Raw genomic sequence first — 9,431 nt, 5'->3', positions numbered from 1 at the left:
AGTCTCAGGGAGGCTGGCGACAGCTTACACGAGTAGCCGGCAGGCAAATGCACATTTCCGTCCCCCTCCTCCTCCTTCCTGTGGCCTTGGAGAGGGTGGAACTCGCAGGTAGCCCACCTGGGAGGGGGGAACGCTGCTGAGAAGGGAGGGGAGGCCCACCCAATCCCCTCCTCACCTGCCCTGTGCTGCACTGAGGACCGAGGGAGTCGGGGCCGTTTGCCTGGCCTGAGAGCATCCCGAAAAGCCACGGGACTGCCCAGTTTCATCCTGACACAGGCGCTGTGAGTTTTGAAAGGGAGAAAGCCCAGCCAGTGCCCAGCACAGGGCCAGGCACGCGGGAGGCATGCAGTGCCTTTTAGCTTCTCCTGTTAATGACCTCAGGAGGCAGGTACTAGTATTCTCATTTGAGGAAACTGAACTCAGACATGTTAAGCGAGGTGTATGATCTCAGGCCAGTCGTTCACTCTCCATGAGCCTCAGTTTCCCCATCCACAAGATGAGGCAGAGGCATGGTCACGGTGGGTCCCCGTGTCTGCCGTGTCTCTGTCAGAGGCAGCCATCCCCCCTGGTGGGTCCCCGAAATCACCCCCAGCAGCTCCCAGTTTCTCTAGAACTTAGGTGAGGTGAATGTGCTTTTCCTGGGAGTGCCTCTCCAGGGCCCTCCTGGGCAGGCAGAGACATGGTAGTCAGCCCACTGCATCCGGGAGAGAGGGCTCATAGCCTGTCACCTTGAAGATGAACAAGGTGACCCGCCCAGGGTCGCACGGTCAAGGTAAGGGATAGAGCTGGGATGCAAACCTAGATGCTCTGACTCCAACGGCTGCTTTTCCCTAGCTCCCTGTGGCCCCGCAGATCCAGGGGCCACACAGCTGGGACACCGGAGCTGCACCAGGTGACCTCTGCAAGTCCCCGGACGCTGACCCCACTGGCTTCCCTGGACTGATCTGAGGTCACCTGGTTCTTCGCTAACTCACGAACCTCACGGCCTCTGGCCGGGCAGAGCCCTTTCACGGGCCACCCAGAGTCGGAGGCTGAGCAGCCCCTGAGCAGCCAGGAGTGAGCATCCCTGGGCATCGTCTTCGTGGAGAAGCAGCCATGTTCATTTGCAGTTTGGGCATTGCGATGTGTTACCAGCTGGAGCAGGGAGGCTCTAAGGAGCATGGCTTGGATGACACACAGGGAACCACATCTGGGGGTGGGTGCAGGGTGGGGGAGCGCAGGGGTGGGGGGGGCTGCCCATCTGCACATCTGGGAGGCGGCAGCTTCGCTTAGTGGCTGAGGTCGTAGGCTTTGGGGTTAGCCTGGGAGGGATTCACCCCACCACTCTGCGAGCTTAACCACCTGCGTGACCTCTCTGGGCCTCAGTTTCCCCATCTGGCAAATGGGCGGCTGTGACGTTGGAGGGAGGAGGGTTGCTCCAGGCTTCCCAGGTCACAGCTTGCCTCTGCCCCCCCCCCCCCCCCCCGTGCATTGTCAACAAGGCAAGAATTTGCTCTTTCTATCAAAGTCTGACCCTGTGGCATTGGGCTGGTGGCCAGCCATCCAGGTTCCTCTAGTTCAGCCCTCCTAGGACTGCCTGGACCTGTACCACTAGCGTCGAGGGGATGCAGATTACGCAAACACATGGTGGGGGGTGGGGGGAGCAGGCCTCCCACGCCCACACCCATGAGGCTGGACCACGCCCACCACCTGGCCCTCCGCAGGGCTCCACTCAGCTCTGCTGCCCACCCCCCACCGAGGGCCTGGGGGTGCGGGGGTGGCACAGCCCCTCCCCCTCGCTGGGCTTCCGTTTCCCAACCTATAAATGAAGGGCGAGACAATAATGTCCCTGTGTCTGTTTGCAGCTCAGGATCCCTGGCAGGCCCTTCTCTTTTCCTCGGAGAGGGAGAGAGCGGGGTGCCTGTGTCTGGGTCGGAGTCACACCTGAGGGGGGGGGGCAGGGGGTGGAGAGGAAGACTCCATCTCCCCGGGGTGGGGGGAGAGGGTTAGGGTTCTGGGGTCTCTGCGGAATACCCGAGTCATCTCAGTGACTGGATGAGGAGACAGGGCAGGCGCCCCTCCTTCAGCACCCCGTCGCCCGTGCGCTGGGGCCCGGGGTCCTGGGCTGGCTTGTCCCTGTCTGTGGGCGGCCAGCTCTCTCCGTGCCCGGTGGGGGCAAGACCCTCGGGCCGTCCCCTCCTCTGGCCCGGTCTCTGCCTCTGCCCTTGTCCGCGACCGGACGCGCCCCGGCCCGCTGCCCCCCGTTCGGGCCCCGGGACTGGGCAGCCGGTCGGGCGGCGGGTACTCACCGGGCCGCCGCCGCTGTGCCCGCCGCTCGCTCCCCGCTGCCTCTGCTCTCCCGCGGCTGCCTCCCCTGAGTTCACACATATTCATGTGAAAGCCTTGCTGTTCGTGTGGGGCTTGGGGCTCCGCTCTGCTGTGAGCTGCTGCCTCTGGAAAGTTCTCAAGTCCCGCCCGGCTCGAAGGCCTCCAACCCCTCTGGTCCCACCGAGGGGCTGAGGAAGCCGCTGGTGCGATCGTTGGCCTCCAGCCAGGACCCCCGCATGAGAGGGTCTAGTTCCTGCCTTCAACCTACAGAATGGGAGACTGAGGCCCAGAGGGGCAAGTGGCCTGCCGGGGTCCCACTGTTAGTGTCAGAGCTGGGAGCGGCACCCACACGGGCCCACACCCTCACGGCGCTGAGGAAGGACAGAAACTCGGGGGCTAGTGAGGTGGGGGCAGGGAGCTGCCCGACTCCTCCACCCAAACTTGTCTGACATTAGATAAGAGGAGCCTGGTGTTAGAGGCAGGGGCAGAGTGAGTGTGTGCAGGTGTGAGCATGCGTGTGAGGGTGTGTCAGTGAGGACATGTGTGTGAGTGTGAACACATGTGAGCACGTGTGAGTGTGTGACTATGTATGTGACTGTATGCCAATGTGGGTGCATGAGGTGTGAACACGTGTTTGTGGATGTGCATGTGAGTGTGTCTGAGTGTGTGCATGTGCGAGTGTGAGTATGCATGTATGCACACAAAGCGGTATTCGCGTGGCATATGCACAGATAATTCGTGCATCAGTTTCTGGATTCAGTGTCTTACCAGAATAGCCCCTGAGGCCTGTGTGCAAAGGCAGGAAGGCGGCCCGCACCTGTGGGCTCAGGATGGTGGCGGGGGCTGCTCAGGAGCAGCCTGGGCGGGTCTCAGCTAAACCAGGGGTAGAACCGTGTGGCAAGCAGACTACGAAAATGACCCTAGCCCTGCCCCCCTCCATGTACCCACACCCACTGCAGCTAGAGCTGGAGTCCGTCCTTCCAAACTCTTGAAACTGGGCTGCCTCGGGACTTCCTCTGCCAACAGAATGTGGCGGAAGTGGCCATGTGCCAGTTCTGACCTGAGGCCTCCGGAGGCCTCTCCTGCTTCTGTCCAGCGCTTCCTGCAGTGAGGAAGTGTCATCTCTAACCCCTGCGAGCCTCAGTCTTCTCAACTGGCAAATAGGCACGAGATAACAACCCCTGTCCTCTCCACCTGCAAGTGGGTCATGCAGGTCTAATGGGCAAATAAGGGTGGGGTTACAAGTGGGTGGGATGGGAAGTGCAGGAGCCTTGCTAGCACCCTTGAAGCTACCTCCAAAGGAAGTCACTTCCTATGCCATTGGGGAGGCTAGAAGGCATAAGGTCGGAGTCCCAAGGGCAGGTGTGGGGCTCCATGGGACGCCACCATCGGGCTCTCGGAGAGGACAAGAAGCATGACAGATGCTCGTCCTCCCATGAGGCTGATCCGGTTATGACATCGCCTCCTGAAAGCAACCCTCGGCCTCCCAGCTGAGACGACACTCTTCACAGATGGGACTTGTTTATGTTCAAGGTGTTGACCCAAAGGGTAGGTGTTTCTGTCACCACTGGAACAAAGTCATGAAGGTGATAAGCTCGTCTGAGACCCAACGCTGTGTCCTAAGGGCAAGGGCGATGTTGAGAACTCTAAGTTTGTAGTTAGGGGAAAAGCAGGTTTTATTGAATGAATCTGAATTTTTCTTATGGTGAACTTGTTTTTTTTTTTTTTTTTTACTCAACTCAGCATGCAATCATCAATTCAGGCTGGTCACATTTCAAAAATGCCAAGTTAAAAAAAAAACACCCAGTGGATTAAAGAAATAAATTAATAAGTTCTTTGACACGTCCGATGATCTCATGACAGTGCTGGAGATACCAGCTCAGAAAAAATAATGACACGGGTGGATCTGGAAAGTCACCCCCTCCAGGGACAGTCCTGCTTTCTAGCCAGACGATGTCTCTGAATAATCGTTTAGCTGCTTCGATTTCATCATCTGTAAAATGACCACTGTCATAGTTCCTACTTGATAATCGCTTTTTGTCATCATCATCAAGATGCTGTCTGAGAAATACTTATAAATAATAAAGTGCTCTAAAAACGTTTACTGTGACTGATCCTTGTAACTGTGGAGGGAGGCTTTGAACTGGATAATCGGAAAACCCAAAAATTATAACCTAGTTCCAGACGTTTTAGTTCAGGAACTAAAACCTAAAACAGCTGAAATCTAAGAATGCAGGAAGGAGGCACTGGTCAGTACGGTAAGACGTAGAAAATAAATGAAAACGTAGAAGGATTGAAGGAAAGAAACAGTGTCGTTATTAGAGGTTCTGCACAGAAATTCCAAAAATATCCTACATGTAAATTACGTGAACTAATAGGGAAGTTTAGCAACTTAACTACCTATAAGATCAATATGCAAAAGTCAGGTGTCTGTCCATACACTAGGAAATGAGCAGTTTAAAAATGTAGTTCTAAATTTTAGTTACACGAGAAAAGTAAAATTTACTTAAGCACGGAAAATAAACAAATATATATTTAGAAAAACAACCTAAGAAAAGATATGTAAATTTTTTTTCTAGAGAAGTTGCTCAAACCTTATGGAAAGACGTGAAAGATGACTTTGTTAACGGGAGTGGTGTGCCAATTTCGTGGGTCAGAATTCACGTCAAAGAGTCGTGAAGTCTTCTGAGATCGATGTGCAGATTCAGAATAAGTTAAATCGAAACCTCAACCGAGTTTTTCATGGAATAGAAAATCGAGATGGCTGATCGAAAGCGAAGATTAGTTAAGACACCCCTGAAACGAAGGAATTCAGGGCAATTCTAGACACAGATTTTCCTGCTGTCGGAAGATAGAGCGCTCCTGTGAAACCTCTCGTCTGCTGAAACGCTGTAAAAGTGAAGAAGCAGCTAGCTACCTTAGGACACGTCTTGCTGACAGATGTGCAGATAAACCCAGATAAAGCACAGACACGCACAGACCTGGTTCGGAGCTATGGGGGTTGATGCTGGGATGCTGAGTACGGTTCTCCGGGAAGAAGCTGGGTGGGGTCCCTCTCTCTGCTGGGGGTGCTGCTGCCTCTGTAACGATTCCGCTCCTAGCAGAACGAACACCGGATGCTAGCTGTTTTTGCCTTTCACCTCTTATTGTGAGAGTGAAAGTTTTCTCGGGATTTCTTTTGGTTCACGGAAACAGGTACTAAGGTAGGTCTTTTGTAAAAGCAAAGTGGCGTAGAGTGAACTTTCGACAAGTGGGGGGTACCGGCATTCAGGTTTACTATAAAGCCGTAGTAATTAACACAGTGCAATATATAAGTGAAGAGCAGACAAGGAGACACATCGACCCTATTAGAGATCCCGGAAACAGATCCATATGTGTACAGTTATCTAATATGGGTGGTTGGCTTTATAGTTAAGTGGAGAAAGGAGAATCTGGTGAATAAATGGTGCTGGAACAATTAATTATCCACAGATAATAAAATCAAATTGACTCTCACTTTATGACATAAACCAGAATTAATCCCCTATAGGAAAAAGAATTTAAGTGTAAAAGGGAAACTTTAAAAATTTTAGAAGAAAATATAGAAGAATCTCTTTATGACCTTGGAAAGGAAATTAGTTCTTAAGCAAGGCACAAAACGCAAGAACCATAAAAGTTTTGACAAATCAGATCACATTAAAATTAAGATCTTTTGTTCACCAGAGAAAGCAAAAGCCAAAAAATTGTATTTGCAACTTAACTAACAAAGGGGGAACATGCAGAATATACAAAGACTCCCCACAAAATCAAACAGATATAGACGGGCAACCAATAGAAAAATAAGCAAAAGAAATGAACTGGCGTTTGATAGAAGAGCAAACTGGCCAATGAATGACATGAAAAGCTTCTTGTATAGTCAGAGACAAAAAATCAAATCACGGTGACAGGTGGTACTATGTCTGCCACAATGGCAGGACTTTCAAAACTGGACGCTATCAGATTTGAGAGATGTCATGCAGCACAGGAGCTCATTGCTGGTGGAAATGTTGATTGCTGTGACTTCTCTACCTAGCAAAGCTGAACTTTGAGTTCAAACATCGTGCCCAGTCATTTTACTCCTAAGCGTCTAATGCAGTACTTCTCAAACTTTAATGCACACATGAATCTCCTGGAGAGAGTGTTAAAATGCAGATTCAATAGGAAAGATTCTGCATTTCTAACAAGTTCTCAGCTGATGCTGCTGGTTCAAGGACCGTAATTTGAGCAGCGAGCATTGGTTGAATTTTACTTCAACCAAATGGCAATATCTTTCAGTAGCCCTCAGAGGAGTCCCTGGGGAAGACTTGGTGCAGTCAGAGGCACCTGACCAGGGAGTTCTGGTCTCCTCACGCTTTCCTTGGCTGTGAGGCAACATCTCAGGGCATACCTGGACCACTTCACAGACAGCTACCTTGGGGGGGGTGTTCCGCCATGTGTACCCAGAAGCATGCATAAGCGCGGTCACAGTGGCATAGTTTGTACTGCACAAAACTGAAGACAACCTAAATGTCCATCGACAGTAGAATGCACAAACAAATTAACTAGTATATTTGTATGTTAGATACTATACATTACTGCAAACTATAGCTGTCTATGACACAGATGAATCTCCCACAACAAAATGTCCTGTGGAAAAAATCTGTGGCATTTATGCTAGGACAGAGTCATCAGCATAAAGATGGGATTTAAAGCCCGGGGACTGGATGACATCACCAAGGATGTGAATATAGCAAAAGAGAAGAGACCGAAGGACTGAGTCCTGGGAAATTCCAATACTAGAATTTGGGGAGAAGAGAAGGATTCTGGGGAGGAGAAGATAGCCAAGGAAGGGGAACCCCCAAAAGATTTTGTGAATGTGGGTCCCTCACAATAAGGGCAGAAAGGTTTAAAGGAAAGGCATGACCAAATGAATTAATGCTGCTGGAAGATCAAGTAGGTTGAGGACTGAGCACCTGCTAGTGGAGTTAGCAACATGGAGCCGTTGGGACTTCGACAAGAGCAGTTTTAGGGACCAGGTGGAACCACGTGACTAGGGTGAATTCAAGAGAGATGGGAAGAGAGAAATTGGAGGCAACAAGCAGAAATTGTTTGGAGGAGATTTTTTTTCTGTCAAGGGGCGTAGAGAAATAGGGCGGCGGCATCTCTAGGTGGTTCTGGGATTAGAAGGGGGTTTCATTTTCCAGAAAGGAGACATGACGACATGTTTGGGTGCTGCTGGGAGTAATTCAGTGGGCCATGAAAAGCTATGGTGTGGGAAAGAGTGAATACACAAGAGGAAAGGAGTCTGGTGCCAGGTAGAAGAGCCTGGAAACTTCCTTTGTAGTAACCAGTGGGAAGGCAGACCATGGGTACAGAAATATGTCTCCCGAATATATCTTGGGGAAACAGGAAGCAAACTCATTGTGTGAGGGCACGAATTAGGGAGCAGGTATTGAGATTTCTATAAGGGGGATAAGGAAGGAAATAGTTGTTTAGAGTTTGGGAGAGAGTATAGACTAGGGAAATGAAACACAACTGCTAGACCATTACTTCTGGCTCTAGACAGACAGCTGGTTGGATTAGATTAGGGTTTGGATTTTGTCAGATGGTACCCCAAGGCGGAGGGAGCAAGGGGACTGAGAGTGATTTGAACGATGAGCCGTGGAGTCTAAGATGAGTAATGGAGGGAAGGCGGTAGCAGCCAGTGAAAAGGCAGGAGATTGATGCATTGTAAGTCCTGTTGGAGTTGAGAATTATAGGACTTGGGGCCACGAGCTGGAAAGGTAGGAGGTGGAAGTTGGAGAAACAGACATTGAAACTGAGGTTCTTGGGGTGGGAGGTGTAGTTGTGAAAATGACCAGGTAAAGGTATGACCATGGAAGTGGGTGGCCGAAGTGGGGTGGTAGCAGGAATCATTGAGGGAGAGGAGGATTCATTTCCTTACATTCGGAGAAAAAGGAGGTTGCAGAGGGTGACTCTCACAGGCATTTTTCTGTTCTCCTTCCTCTTCCTTATTTGTGTTTTTCCTTCTTTGTGTGGGGCTGGTGGTCGAAGGAGGAAAAGCTCTTTATTGCCTGGTTGTATCTTTCCATCTAGTTTATTTCCTCTTGGTTTGGGTTTGTGTTTTGTTGAGTAATATTTGCTAAAGGCTGCATGTAACCCAGTCCCATTAGAGACTGGTGGGTGCACCACTGTTGACACTTACTTACTGTACCCTTTCAAGTTGCCCTTCCTTTGGCCATGGTCATGTGTTTATAGCTCGCATCACCAGGGGAACCTCCCCTGATGTTCAAGGGCAAGACGGGGTGGGTGGATCACAGCCAATTCATTCTCATCATGAGCAAGTAGCTTGGAACAGTATGTTTCTAGGACACCAAGGACACTGCCATCGTCACCTGCTTTATTTCTGTCCTGGGGCCAGCAGTGCGGACATGACAGGGTGGGGCACTCAAAGGACAGGGGACAGGGATTCAAATCCAGCTCCGCCAGTTCCTAATGGTATGGACTCAGGCCAATTATGTGACCTGTCTGAGTCCCAGATGATTCAGACAGCTCGTTCTTAAAACATAGATTAATGCCACTCTGTACTATTAGACTATAAAACGAGATAATGCAGGCGAAAGGTCATTAAGCAGAATAACCTGATAGACATGAAGGACTCAATAAATGTTAACTTCTTCTTTTTTCTCCCAGAAGATTGAGTCCATTCAAAAGATATTTGTGGAGCACCTACATCCCATAGTGGAGGGTGGGGGGTATCTTTGGATGGCGGGATGACTTCTGGCTTGGGGCTGGGGAAGAGTCCTCTGTGGAGTTATCATGGTCTCTTACCCAGGTGAAGTGTAAGCTGGGCTGGTCTTGCCTTCATTGCCCTTTGCATTGGTATAGCTCCTTTCTGTTGATTCCTGGTTGGCAATTAACTTTATGAGGCATAAAAAGTGTACTCGACAATACTTTCACTTGGGTTTGAAGGCGGGAGAAAGGATGACCAAAGGAAAGGGTGAGACCTGGGCCTCCAAGAGGCCTCAACGGGAAATAGACGTACTGGGACTGAGTCTTATCCAGTACTCCAATGGCTCGACTCTGAGGGGGAAGGGCCATTTCTTTATCTCCCAGGTGATAACTTG

The sequence above is a fragment of the Rousettus aegyptiacus genome, unplaced genomic scaffold, assembly GCF_014176215.1.
Source record: "Rousettus aegyptiacus isolate mRouAeg1 unplaced genomic scaffold, mRouAeg1.p scaffold_m13_p_5, whole genome shotgun sequence".
In the NCBI taxonomy this organism is placed as follows: Eukaryota; Metazoa; Chordata; class Mammalia; order Chiroptera; family Pteropodidae; genus Rousettus; species Rousettus aegyptiacus.
Note: the sequence above shows the minus strand (reverse complement) of the source record.